General features: G+C 51.5%; 9 non-coding genes and 9 pseudogenes across 9 annotated transcripts; all 18 read left to right on the forward strand.

Moving 5' to 3' along the window:
• The first annotated feature begins 38 nt into the window (after positions 1-38).
• LOC124679911 lies at positions 39-158 on the forward strand. The gene has a single exon (XR_006995330.1). It is a non-coding gene; the product is annotated as a 5S ribosomal RNA (ribosomal RNA).
• An 8,229-nt stretch (positions 159-8,387) lies between these two features.
• Positions 8,388-8,506, forward strand: LOC124679603. Its single transcript, XR_006995075.1, has one exon. It is a non-coding gene; the product is annotated as a 5S ribosomal RNA (ribosomal RNA).
• Positions 8,507-8,694: 188 nt separating this feature from the next.
• LOC124679598 lies at positions 8,695-8,813 on the forward strand. The gene has a single exon (XR_006995071.1). It is a non-coding gene; the product is annotated as a 5S ribosomal RNA (ribosomal RNA).
• A 187-nt stretch (positions 8,814-9,000) lies between these two features.
• On the forward strand, positions 9,001-9,119 carry LOC124679755. The gene has a single exon (XR_006995218.1). It is a non-coding gene; the product is annotated as a 5S ribosomal RNA (ribosomal RNA).
• A 188-nt stretch (positions 9,120-9,307) lies between these two features.
• Positions 9,308-9,426, forward strand: LOC124679752. The gene has a single exon (XR_006995215.1). It is a non-coding gene; the product is annotated as a 5S ribosomal RNA (ribosomal RNA).
• Positions 9,427-9,613: 187 nt separating this feature from the next.
• Positions 9,614-9,731, forward strand: LOC124679633. The gene has a single exon (XR_006995104.1). It is a non-coding gene; the product is annotated as a 5S ribosomal RNA (ribosomal RNA).
• Positions 9,732-9,919: 188 nt separating this feature from the next.
• LOC124679783 lies at positions 9,920-10,035 on the forward strand. Its single transcript, XR_006995242.1, has one exon. It is a non-coding gene; the product is annotated as a 5S ribosomal RNA (ribosomal RNA).
• Positions 10,036-10,219: 184 nt separating this feature from the next.
• Positions 10,220-10,335, forward strand: LOC124679804 (annotated as a pseudogene).
• Positions 10,336-10,516: 181 nt separating this feature from the next.
• Positions 10,517-10,634, forward strand: LOC124679808 (annotated as a pseudogene).
• Positions 10,635-10,821: 187 nt separating this feature from the next.
• LOC124679798 lies at positions 10,822-10,939 on the forward strand (annotated as a pseudogene).
• A 186-nt stretch (positions 10,940-11,125) lies between these two features.
• On the forward strand, positions 11,126-11,245 carry LOC124679812 (annotated as a pseudogene).
• A 182-nt stretch (positions 11,246-11,427) lies between these two features.
• On the forward strand, positions 11,428-11,548 carry LOC124679788. The gene has a single exon (XR_006995247.1). It is a non-coding gene; the product is annotated as a 5S ribosomal RNA (ribosomal RNA).
• Positions 11,549-11,732: 184 nt separating this feature from the next.
• On the forward strand, positions 11,733-11,851 carry LOC124679556. The gene has a single exon (XR_006995031.1). It is a non-coding gene; the product is annotated as a 5S ribosomal RNA (ribosomal RNA).
• A 184-nt stretch (positions 11,852-12,035) lies between these two features.
• On the forward strand, positions 12,036-12,155 carry LOC124679795 (annotated as a pseudogene).
• Positions 12,156-12,340: 185 nt separating this feature from the next.
• On the forward strand, positions 12,341-12,459 carry LOC124679799 (annotated as a pseudogene).
• A 181-nt stretch (positions 12,460-12,640) lies between these two features.
• On the forward strand, positions 12,641-12,758 carry LOC124679796 (annotated as a pseudogene).
• A 181-nt stretch (positions 12,759-12,939) lies between these two features.
• LOC124679807 lies at positions 12,940-13,058 on the forward strand (annotated as a pseudogene).
• Positions 13,059-13,244: 186 nt separating this feature from the next.
• Positions 13,245-13,363, forward strand: LOC124679800 (annotated as a pseudogene).
• The last annotated feature ends 137 nt before the right edge of the window (positions 13,364-13,500 follow it).

The raw sequence follows: 13,500 nt of genomic DNA on the forward strand, positions 1-13,500 counted from the left end.
AGGGGCAAGCATAAGGGAAAATGAGTGCAGAACATGTTGGATGCGATCATACCAGCACTAAAGCACCGGATCCCATTCAGAACTCCGAAGTTAAGCGTGCTTGGGCGAGAGTAGTACTAGGATGGGTGACCTCCTGGGAAGTCCTCGTGTTGCATCCCTCCTTTTTGCGTCACGCGGCAACATTCATGGTGAAGTTAGGGCGATATTTTTTTGCGGGCACCGATGTCTACGGGAGCTTCTATTCTTGTAGACAGTGTTGGGCCTCCAAGAGCAGAGGTTTGTAGAACAGCAGCAAGTTTCCCTTAAGTGGATCACCCAAGGTTTATCGAACTCAGGGAGGAAGAGGTCAAAGATATCCCTCTCATGCAACCCTGCAACCACAAAACAAGAAGTCTCTTGTGTCCCCAACACACCTGCGATATTTTTTTGCGGGCACTGATGTCTACGGGAGCTTCTATTCTTGTAGACAGTGTTGGGCCTCCAAGAGCAGAGGTTTGTAGAACAGCAGCAAGTTTCCCTTAAGTGGATCACCCAAGGTTTATCGAACTCAGGGAGGAAGAGGTCAAAGATATCCCTCTCATGCAACCCTGCAACCACAAAACAAGAAGTCTCTTGTGTCCCCAACACACCTAATAGGTGCACTAGTTCGGCGAAGAGATAGTGAAATACAGGTGGTATGAATAAATGCAAGTAGTAGCAACGGCACCAGAAAAGTGCTTTGCTATCCAGGACTGGTGTGTGGTTGATGGTGGTAATATTGCAGGAAGTATAGATGCAGTAAAACAGTAAACAAACAGCGATAGCGATATTTAGGAACAAGGCCTAGGGATCATACTTTCACTAGTGGACACTCTCAACATTGATCACATAACAGAATAAATAGATAGATGCTAGACTCTACACCCTCTTGTTGGATGATGAACACCACTAACTCGTGTAGGATTACACGAACCCTCAATGCCGGAGTTAACAAGCTCCACAATATTCAATGTTCATATTTAAATAACCTTAGAGTGCATGAAAGATCAACACGACTAAACCAAGTACTAACATAGCATGCACACTGTCACCTTCACACTATGTAGGAGGAATAGATCACATCAATACTATCATAGCAATAGTTAACTTCATAATCTCCAAGAGATCATAATCATAGCCTACGCCAAGTACTAACACGGATGCACACACTGTCACCATTACACCGTGCAGGAGGAATAAAACTACTTTAATAACATCACTAGAGTAGCACATAGATAAATTGTGATACAAAACACATTGCAATCATAAAGAGATATAAATAAGCACTTCACTATGCCATTCATAACAGTGAATAAGTATTCTGTGAAATATAGCCTAAGAGACCCACACGGTGCACACACTGTCACCTTTACACACGTGGGACAAGGAGTCTCCGGAGATCACATAAGTAAAACCCACTTGACTAGCATAATGACATCTAGATTACAAGCATCATCATATGAATCTCAATCATGTAAGGCAGCTCATGAGATTATTGTATTGAAGCACATAGGAGAGAGATGAACCACATAGCTACCGGTTGTTGCGGTCAGAAACCCACCGGCGGGCAGCGACTGGCAACACAGTAGAGCCGGGAACAACTAGGGCTGCGGCTGGCCCCAGTCCCTCAGAGCGACGGCCCGCAAAGCCTCCTGGTCACACGTCCGATGCTATCGCAAGGGCGTGCCACCTGACCTATACCTGGTCAGGAAGGTGTTGGATGATGCCTCGCTTAGTTTCCTGCATGGCATACACGTAAACGTTAAATACGAGCCTCGATCGGCTCTCAGGTTATCCCGTGAATCGGCTCAAAGAGCCGATCCACCCATGATTCGTACAAGGTGTCCGAATATATGGTGGTCCTGCTTGATCAAGATAAAGTTAATGCGATCTACGACGATTTAGGGTTTTCACCGCATAATCGGATCATCCTACTCACGATTGGGCCTCGCGCTCGCGCACGGTGACCGTAAGCCGATCCTAGACAGGGCCTAAAAACCAACACGAGGTTGATCCCCGGAACATCCTGTCTAGGGCTAGCAAACTCCACCCTACACGCCGCTGGATCCTCCAACCCTTTGTAAGGCCTAACTATTGCGGATGTTAAACTAATCCTTGATGAACAAGGAGCAACGAGTAACGGATCGGATCTACTAAACTATGATCAAGCGGGTGCCGCCCCTACACCTAAGATAGGTGTAAGGGCGGCTAGATGTACAAGGGTTGCACTACGACAGACATATGATACGAAGAACAATGCTAACCCTAACACATCTAAGATAACTACGTTGCTCGCCATCAAAAAGGCTTCAAGCACGAGCAACGCATGAACAACGAGATAGGCTTGTGCTGCCTAGATCGCAAGATGCGATCTAGGCAGCATGGTGCTTACCGGAGAAACCCTCGAGACGAAGGAGTTGGCGATGCGCCGAGATTTGTTTGTGTTGAACGTTGGTTGTTGTTTATTCCATAAACCCTAGATACATATTTATAGTCCAAGGGACTTTCTAACTCAGGCGTGCACCTAACCGTGCACGGGTAAAACTCTATCTCCTAACCGACTCGTAATCTAATATGTTACATGATACAAGGGCAAATTAGCCCAAACGTTGCACAAGGCCGATTCACGTATTTCTTCCATGTATATTCTTCAAACCCATCTTGATCGCGGCCCACCTCTGACTCGGTCAAATTCTGGTGATAACACATGCCCCCCTGGTTTTGGAAATGACATTTCCAAAATCATTACGCTTTCTTTCGTCGGGTCATGTCGTGGCAGAGCAGGACTGCCGCAGAATCTTCCATCATTTCGCCTCGCCTCCTTGGCCTCTCTACAAAATCTTGACAGCCTTAGCATCTCGGAAACTGCAATAGCATTAAATTTCCACTAGGCTCCTCCCTTTATTTAACCATGCCGACTGATTAGCCCTCTTCATCCTCTTCCTCTGTTCCAGCTATCGGCATCCAAAAAACCCTCTTCCCTGCAGCAATGTCTTCCTCTTCCTCTTCCCCCTCAGGCCTCCCCCTCCAACTGTCGCCGAAGAACAAGAATGAGGACGACCCCCACTCCGAGGCGAACCCCATCTCCTCCGACAAGGAGAAGAAAGAAGGAGAAGTAGAGAAGACCAAGGCCTCCCCCTCCACCAAGCTCCCTCCGAAGAAGCGCTCCCGCATGTGGGCGGACAGCGAGGACGAAGATGACGACGAGGAGGGAGAAGAGGAGGAGGAGGAAGATGATTCCTCCTCCTCCGCTGGGTACCCGCCGACGAAACGCTTCCGCTCTTGGGCGGACAGCGAGGATGATGATGATGATGAGGAAGACGAAGCTCCGTCCAAAGGCTGGGGCAGCAGCGACGAGGAGCTTCCTGGGAGCAGCGCCGACGACATTGACGATGGCGATGATGAGGACAACGACGACTAGTAGAGTAGGACATAGTAGTAGCAGTGCACTAGGCACCAGATCCCTCTTTTGAGAGCCATCGGCTCTTTCTTGTAAAGCTGCTCCTTTGACCTAATGAAAATTGTTCTCCCGTTTTACCTTTTAATTAGTTCAATTTCAATTCCCCAGCTTGCCACACCAAGGCCGATAGCAACGTATCAGACCCCTCGTTTTTAGACGCCCATGAAGCCGGACTCAGATTAGCAGTCTTCCTCTGCAAGCAGCTCAGTGTCTTCGAAAAAGGCCGCGATGCAGGGTCAGCCGATGCAACTTCAATCGGCTCCCAGAAAATAGAGCATCCACCAAATGAGCTGCCCCCCGAGCCTTTAATCAAGGCGAGAACATCAGCAAGGATGCTTCCATTGAACCGTCGCAAAAGGGTTGTCGGCTTCCTTTGGCGCAAATCTGAGCCTTGTGGGTCTGATCGGTTCCTTTCCTTTGGCGGATTTGATGCAACCCATCCTTAACCTGATCTGCACGTCTTCGCTGCTCTTGGCATTGTTCTTGAAGAGAAGATCTGAGCCATTAAACCACTCCATTGAGGAGTTCTTTCATTAGAGTCTCTCTTCGTGGCCCACTTCCTGCTCCATTGACCCTCTGATTATAACAGGTATACCTCAAGGCGATGTCTGCTGCATCGGCTGTGCTTAAAAATTTTTGAATTTTTTACGGCCGATTTATGTATCGGCCCCCATACTTCAATACCCATCATTAAGGATATCTTGGGCTGCTGGGCATTGTAAGACGCTTCTACTACATGTCCTCATGTTTATCCACCTAGGTGCCCCCCAAGCCGATTCTGTCAAGAGAATTGATGGTATCGGCTCTTCAGGTACTTCCTGTTGGGTTAAATGCTGAACCCAGGCAGGATAGATGGTGAGGCTAATTTTGGACGATTGCTGGAATCGGCCTCCACGTTGCTTGTTCGATGAAGGTTTTGTAATGTTCCTTCATAGATCCTTGGGGCCGATCACCTGAATCGGCATCACCACGTTTGCTCATCGATGTTTGCTTTTGTTACACGGTCAGGCCTGTGGATAAAACCAGCCTAACCCCGTTCTTTGTCACGTCGATGCGCTCGCAGTCATCCAAATTGATGCCTGAGAGTGGCTCTTGGCCTGATGTCTCCCAAACGTCCATGCCAGCTGTTGAAATCTCGACCGAATCATCTGCGTGGACGACTTCTACTTCATCTCCATCCCACTGTATTAGGCATTGGTGCATCGTGGATGGAATGCAACAGTTGGCGTGGATCCAATCTCTCCCTAGTAGGACAGCATAGGTGCTCTTGCTGTCGACAATAAAGAACGTCGTAGGGACAGTTTTCCTTCCCACGGTCAGATCCACATTCAGAACACCTTGTGCGTCAGATGCTGGGCCGTTGAAATCGCTCAGTGTTACATTGGTCTTGATCAGATCCGAGCTGGAGCGTCCCAACCGACGTAGCATGGAGTATGGCATAATGTTAACTGCCGCTCCGGTGTCTACCAACATCTTGTTGACAGGCTGCCCATTGATGTAACCTCGCAAGTACGGGGCCTTCGGATGCCTGTAACTTCTTTCTCGTGGCTTCTCAAAGATGACCGGCCGTGGGCCGCAGATCCAATTGTGCCACGGGTGCTTCGTATAATCCTTGAGCGCTAAACTCCGTTGGAAGGATGAAGACCATGTTTGTGCCGGGCGATGTCTCATCATCGGCTTTCCTTTGCTTGGGGCGCCACTCTTTTCTTTGTGGCCGACCTTCTTCGTCCGGGGTTCGCTGAATTTTGGCGGCCGGATCAGGCCGTGCCTTCCTCAACGTGTGCGGGTATAATCTTTCAGCTTCCTCCAACCCACGCAGACGCTGAACCCTTCGCTTCTGGGAACGGCTGAGCCCATCAGGGCACCACCGCGGCCGATGATACTTATCTTCTTCATCATCGTCCTCCAGTTCCTCGAGATCTTCCACCCGAGCGGACTCAACATGCTTGTTCCGAGGCGGGAGAGGCCCCAGACGCTTGAACACGGACACGTTAGCTGCATCCTTCTTCCTTTGTCTACATTCTGGGCAATTGCCGATTGTTGGCAATCGGCTCATTCCTGAATCCCAGCAGTGTCTGAAGAAGGGGCAGTCCCAGTGCTTATCCACATCGTCTTGCTCCCTCGACCTTTCTTTGGCGTGGCGCTCGTATCGCTCCTCGTCGTGATCATGCCGACGACGTCTACTGTCGTCCCTAGCCAGACGATCTTCATCATCCCCGTCGCTGTATCGCCGGCGTTGGTCATACTGGTTCACATACTTGTTGAGGAGGTGATCAGAGAGAGGTCGCTGATATCTTATGTTTTTCACTTCTCCCTCTGTGACGTAGCGCTTGCCGTCTTGGCGGAGCCGATCGCGTGGAGCGGCTTCCTCTGTGTCTTTGCTATGAGAGCAACTGCCCTCATCTCCGTGCTTACCAGAGCGGTGTCCAGGTCCTACCATGTTGATATTGCAAGAGAACTCTGGCTGGCCTTCTCCATGGTAAGTACACTCTACCACATTAACGGCGTATGCCGGTGAACTCGGCACTTCCGGTGCTGCCGATGCGCATGGCAACGGTGGACGGGACTGGAGTGGCACCTCTCCTTGACAGGTCCCGCGAGCTGGTCTTGACAGAGGGTACTGATGGCTCGTGACTTCCTGGATCACGCGCAGAGCGACACGCTCCAAAGTGTTCACCAGGCTCTCAGAGTGGCGGTGCAGCGAATGAGCCACCATGAAGCTGACCTCCTGACGCAGCGACCTGGTACGTTCTTCGGACGGGGTGGAAAGGTCCACTCCATCGAGTGCGCCTTCAGGTGAGAACCCCTTCCATCTGACGCCATGGGAGCGTGTTCTGTGGAAAGAGCCGATGAGTTCGGCTTCGAGGACCGCCTTGATCTCGTCATGCTTCTTCTTGAGCTCGTCGGTCAGATCCTCGTACTTGACCGGAGTGCTTTCCGCCATCTCGGATGTAGATGGCGATGCGGTGGATGTCGAAGATGGTCCCACCGGGCGTGCCGGAATGTGTTGCGGTCGAAACCCACCGGCGGGCAGCGACCGGCAACACGAGTAGAGCCGGGAACAACTAGGGCTGCGGCCGGCCCCGGTCCCTCGGAGCGACGGCCCGCAAAGCCTCCTCGGTCACACGTCCGATGCTATCGCAAGGGCGTGCCACCTGACCTATACCTGGTCAGGAAGGTGTTGGATGATGCCTCGCTTAGTTTCCTGCATGGCATACACGTAAACGTTAAATACGAGCCTCGATCGGCTCTCAGGTTATCCTGTGAATTGGCTCAAAGAGCCGATCCACCCATGATTCGTACAAGGTGTCCGAATATATGGTGGTCCTGCTTGATCAAGATAAAGTTTATGCGATCTACGACGATTTAGGGTTTTCACCGCATAATCGGATCATCCTACTCACGATTGGGCCTCGCGCTCGCGCACGGTGACCGTAAGCCGATCCTAGACAGGGCCTAAAAACCAACACGAGGTTGATCCCCGGAACATCCTGTCTAGGGCTAGCAAACTCCACCCTACACGCCGCTGGATCCTCCAACCCTTTGTAAGGCCTAACTATTGCGGATGTTAAACTAATCCTTGATGAACAAGGAGCAACCGTAACGGATCGGATCTACTAAACTATGATCAAGCGGGGTGCCGCCCCTACACCTAAGATAGGTGTAAGGGCGGCTAGATGTACAAGGGTTGCACTACGACAGCATATGATACGAAGAACAATGCTAACCCTAACACATCTAAGATAACTACGTTGCTCGCCATCAAAAAGGCTTCAGCACGAGCAACGCATGAACAACGAGATAGGCTTGTGCTGCCTAGATCGCAAGATGCGATCTAGGCAGCAGGGTGCTTACCGGAGAAACCCTCGAGACGAAGGAGTTGGCGATGCGCCGAGATTTGTTTGTGTTGAACGTTGGTTGTTGTTTATTTCATAAACCCTAGATACATATTTATAGTCCAAGGGACTTTCTAACTCAGGCGTGCACCTAACCGTGCACGGGTAAAACTCTATCTCCTAACCGACTCGTAATCTAATATGTTACATGATACAAGGGCAAATTAGCCCAAACGTTGCACAAGGCCGATTCACGTATTTCTTCCATGTATATTCTTCAAACCCATCTTGATCGCGGCCCACCTCTGAGTCGGTCAAATTCTGGTGATAACACCGGTACAGCCCCGAGCCTCGATGGAGAACTACTCCCTCCTCATGGGAGACAGCAGCGTTGATGGAGATGGCGGTGGTGTCGATGGAGGAGCCTTCCGGGGGCACTTCCCCGTCCCGGCGGCGTGCTGGAACAGAGACTCCTGTCCCCCAGATCTTGGCTTCGCGATGGCGGCGGCTCTGGAAGGTTTCTCGTACCGTGGCTTTTCCGTATCGAAGTTTTAGGTCAGGGACCTTTATATAGGCGAAGAGGCGGCGTCAGAAGGTCAACGAGGCGACGACACGCAAGGGGGGCGCGGGCCACCCCCAGGCCGCGCCAGGGTGGTGTCTGGTGGGCCTGTGGCCCCCCTCTGACCTTTCTCGGGTGTTCTGGATGCTTCCGACAAAAATAGGAACCTGGGCGTTGATTTCGTCCAATTCCGAGAATATTTCCTTACTAGGATTTCTGAAACCAAAAACAGCAGAAAACAGGAACTGGCCCTTCGGCATCTCGTTAATAGGTTAGTGCCGGAAAATGCATAAATACGACATATAATGTGTATAAAACATGTAGATATCATCAATAATGTAGCATGGAATATAAGAAATTATCGATACGTCGGAGACGTATCAGGCACTCGTGCTCGGCTATAGGTGATGGGAAACGGCGGTGGGGATGGGAAAGCAGGATGTGCATGGTACAAAATAGGGGAGAGAAGGAGCGGGAGGGGCAAGCATAAGGGAAAATGAGTGCAGAACATGTCGGATGCGATCATACCAGCACTAAAGCACCGGATCCCATCAGAAGTCCGAAGTTAAGCGTGCTTGGGCGAGAGTAGTACTAGGATGGGTGACCTCCTGGGAAGTCCTCGTGTTGCATCCCTCCTTTTTGCGTCACGCGGCAACATTCATGGTGAAGTTAGGGCGATATTTTTTTGCGGGCACTCGTGCTCGGCTATAGGTGATGGGAAACGGCGGTGGGGATGGGAAAGCGGGATGTGCATGGTACAAAATAGGGGAGAGAAGGAGCGGGAGGGGCAAGCATAAGGGAAAATGAGTGCAGAACATGTCGGATGCGATCATACCAGCACTAAAGCACCGGATCCCATCAGAACTCCGAAGTTAAGCGTGCTTGGGCGAGAGTAGTACTAGGATGGGTGACCTCCTGGGAAGTCCTCGTGTTGCATCCCTCCTTTTGCGTCACGCGGCAACATTCATGGTGAAGTTAGGGCGATATTTTTTTGCGGGCACTCGTGCTCGGCTATAGGTGATGGGAAACGGCGGTGGGGATGGGAAAGCGGGATGTGCATGGTACAAAATAGGGGAGAGAAGGAGCGGGAGGGGCAAGCATAAGGGAAAATGAGTGCAGAACATGTCGGATAAGATCATACCAGCACTAAAGCACCGGATCCCATCAGAACTCCGAAGTTAAGTGTGCTTGGGCGATAGTAGTACTAGGATGGGTGACCTCCTGGGAAGTCCTCGTGTTGCATCCCTCCTTTTTGCGTCACGAGGCAACATTCATGGTGAAGTTAGGGCGATATTTTTTTGCGGGCACTCGTGCTCGGCTATAGGTGATGGGAAACGGCGGTGGGGATGGGAAAGCGGGATGTGCATGGTACAAAATAGGGGAGAGAAGGAGCGGGAGGGGCAAGCATAAGGGAAAATGAGTGCGGAACATGTCGGATGCGATCATACCAAGCACTAAAGCACCGGATCCCATCGAACTCCGAAGTTAAGCGTGCTTGGGCGATAGTAGTACTAGGATGGGTGACCTCCTGGGAAGTCCTCGTGTTGCATCCCTCCATTTTGCGTCACGCGGCAACATTCATGGTGAAGTTAGGGCGATATTTTTTGCGGGCACTCGTGCTCGGCTATAGGTGATGGGAAACGGCGGTGGGGATGGGAAAGCGGGATGTGCATGGTACAAAATAGGGGAGAGAAGGAGCGGGAGGGGCAAGCATAAGGGAAAATGAGTGCAGAACATGTCGGATGCGATCATACCAGCACTAAAGCACCGGATCCCATCAGAACTCCGAAGTTAAGCGTGCTTGGGCGAGAGTAGTACTAGGATGGGTGACCTCCGGGAAGTCCTCGTGTTGCATCCCTCCATTTTGCGTCACGCGGCAACATTCATGGTGAAGTTAGGGCGATATATTTTTGCGGGCACTCGTGCTCGGCTATAGGTGATGGGAAACGGCGGTGAGGATGGGAAAGCGGGATGTGCATGGTACAAAATAGGGGAGAGAAGGAGCGGGAGGGCCAAGCATAAGGGAAAATGAGTGCAAAACATGTCGGATGCGATCATACCAGCACTAAAGCACCGGATCCCATCGAACTCCGGGTTAAGCGTGCTTGGGCGAGAGTAGTACTAGGATGGGTGACCTCCGGGAAGTCCTCGTGTTGCATCCCTCCTTTATGCGTCACGCGGCAACATTCATGGTGAAGTTAGGGAGATATTTTTTTGCGGCACTCGTGCTCGGCCATAGGTGATGGGAAACGGCGTGGGATGGGAAAGCGGGATGTGCATGGTACAAAATAGGGAGAGAAGGAGCTGGAGGGGCAAGCATAAGGGAAAATGAGTGCAGAACATGTCGGATGCGATCATACCAAAGACTAAAGCACCGGATCCCATCGAACTCCGGTTAAGCGTGCTTGGGCGAGAGTAGTACTAGGATGGGTGACCTCCGGGAAGTCCTCGTGTTGCATCCCTCCTTTTGCGCCACGCGGCAACATTCATGGTGAAGTTAGGGCGATATTTTTTGCATGCACTCGTGCTCGGCTATAGGTGATGGGAAACGGCGTGGGATGGGAAAGCGGATGTGCATGGTACAAAATAGGGGAGAGAAGGAGCGGAGGGGCAAGCATAAGGGAAAATGAGTGCGAACATGTCGGATGCGATCATACCAAAGACTAAAGCACCGGATCCCATCGTAACTCCGGGTTAAGCGTGCTTGGGCGAGAGTAGTACTAGGATGGGTGACCTCCTGGAAGTCCTCGTGTTGCATCCCTCCTTTTACGGTCACGCGGCAACATTCATGGTGAAGTTAGGGCGATATTTTTTATGCGGCACTCGTGTCTCGGCTATAGGTGATGGGAAACGGCGTGGGGATGGGAAAGCGGGATGTGCATGGTACAAAATAGGGGAGAGAAGGAGCTGGAGGGGCAAGCATAAGGAAAATGAGTGCGTAACATGTCTGATGCGATCATACCAAGCACTAAAGCAACCGGATCCCATCGAACTCCGAGTTAAGCGTGCTTGGGCGAGAGTAGTACTAGGATGGGTGACCTCCTGGAAGTCCTCGTGTTGCATCCCTCCTTTTGCGCCACGCGGCAACATTCATGGTGAAGTTAGGGCGATATTTTTTTATGGCACTCGTGCTCGGCTATAGGTGATGGGAAACGGCGGTGGGGATGGGAAAGCGGGATGTGCATGGTACAAAATAGGGGAGAGAAGGAGCCGGAGGGGCAAGCATAAGGGAAAATGAGTGCGTAACATGTCGGATGCGACCATACTCAAAGACTAAAGCACCGGATCCCATCGTAACTCCGGTTAAGCGTGCTTGGGCGTAGAGTAGTACTAGGATGGGTGACCTCCCGGGAAGTCCTCGTGTTGCATCCCTCCTTTTGCGCCACGCGGCAATATTCATGGCGAAGTTAGGGCTATATTTTTTTGCGGCACTCGTGCCTCGCTATAGGTGATGGGAAACGGCGTGGGATGGGAAAGCGGGATGTGCATGGTACAAAATAGGGAGAGAAGGAGCGGGAGGGGCAAGTATAAGGGAAAATGAGTGCGAATATGTCGGATGCGATCATACTCAGAGACTAAAGCACCGGATCCCATCAAAAGTCCGAAGTTAAGCGTGCTTGGGCGAGAGTAGTACTAGGATGGGTGACCTCCCGGGAAGTCCTCGTGTTGCATCCCACCTTTTAGCGCCACGCTGCAACATTCATGGTGAAGTTAGGCGATATTTTTTTGCGGGCACTCGTGCTCGGCTATAGGTGATGGGAAACGCGCGTGGGATGGGAAAGCTGGACGTGCATGGTACAAAATAGGGAGAGAAGGAGCGGGAGGGGCAAGCATAAGGAAAATGAGTGCAGAACATGTCGGATGCGATCATACCAGCACTAAAGCACCGGATCCCATTGGAACTCCGAAGTTAAGCGTGCTTGGGCGAGAGTAGTACTAGGATGGGTGACCTCCTGGGAAGTCCTCGTGTTGCATCCCTCCTTTTGCGCCACGCGCAACATTCATGGTGAAGTTAGGGCGATATTTTTTTGCGGGCACTCGTGCTCGACTATAGGTGATGGGAAACGGCGGTGGGGATGGGAAAGCGGGATGTGCATGGTACAAAATAGGGGAGAGAAGGAGCGGAGGGGCAAGCATAAGGGAAAATGAGTGCGAACATGTCGGATGTGATCATACCAGCGACTAAAGCACCTGCATCCCATCTGAACTCCGGGTTAAGCGTGCTTGGGCGAGAGTAGTACTAGGATGGGTGACCTCCCGGGAAGTCCTCGTGTTGCATCCCTCCTTTTGGCGTCACGCGAGCAACATTCATGGTGAAGTTAGGGCGATATTTTTTTAGGGCACTCGTGCTCGGCTATAGGTGATGGGAAACGGCGCGGGATGGGAAAGCGGATGTGCATGGTACAAAATAGGGAGAGAAGGAGCTGGAGGGGCAAACATAAGGGAAAATGAGTGCAGTAACATGTCGGATGCGATCATACCAAAGACTAAAGCACCGGATCCCATCGTAACTCCGGGTTAAGCGTGCTTGGGCGAGAGTAGTACTAGGATGGGTGACCTCCTGGGAAGTCCTCGTGTTGCATCCCTCCTTTTGCGCTCACGCGGCAACATTCATGGTGAAGTTAGGCGATATTTTTTGCGGCACTCGTGCTCTGGCCATAGGTGATGGGAAACGGCGTGGGGATGGGAAAGCTGGATGCATGGTACAAAATAGGGAGAGAAGGAGCTGGAGGGGCAAGCATAAGGAAAATGAGTGCGTAACATGTCGGATGCGATCATACCAAAGACTAAAGCACCGGATCCCATCTGAACTCCGGTTAAGCGTGCTTTGGGCGAGAGTAGTACTAGGATGGGTGACCTCCGGGAAGTCCTCGTGTTGCATCCTCCTTTATGCGCCACGCGGCAACATTCATGGTGAAGTTAGGGCGATATTTTTTGCGGGCACTCGTGCTCGGCTATAGGTGATGGGAACGGCTGTGGATGGGAAAGCTGGATGTCATGGTACAAAATAGGGGAGAGAAGGAGCTGGAGGGGCAAGCATAAGGGAAAATGAGTGCGAACATGTCTGATGCGATCATACCAAAGACTAAAGCACCGGATCCCATCGTAACTCCGCTGTTAAGCGTAATAGGCGAGAGTAGTACTAGGATGGGTGACCTCCTGGGAAGTCCTCGTGTTGCATCCCTCCTTTTTGCGCCACGCGGCAACATTCATGGTGAAGTTAGGGCGATATTTTTGCATGGCACTCGTGCTCTGCCATAGGTGATGGGAAACGGCGGTGGGGATGGGAAAGCGGGATGTGCATGGTACAAAATAGGGAGAGAAGGAGTGGTGAGGGGCACAGCATAAGGGAAAATGAGTGCAATATGTCGGATGCGATCATACCAAGCACTAAACAGCACCGGATCCCATCGAACTCCGGTTAAGCGTGCTTGGGCGAGAGTAGTACTAGGATGGGTGACTCCTCGGGAAGTCCCCGTGTTGCATCCCTCCTTTTGCGGCCACGCGGCAACATTCATGGTGAAGTTAGGGCGATTTTTACATGCGGCACTCGTGCTCGGCTATAGGTGATGGGAAACGGCGGCGGGGATGGGAAAGCGGGATGTGCATGGTACAAAATAGGGGAG

Source organism: Lolium rigidum, chromosome 7, assembly GCF_022539505.1.
Source record: "Lolium rigidum isolate FL_2022 chromosome 7, APGP_CSIRO_Lrig_0.1, whole genome shotgun sequence".
NCBI classification, from domain to species: Eukaryota; Viridiplantae; Streptophyta; class Magnoliopsida; order Poales; family Poaceae; genus Lolium; species Lolium rigidum.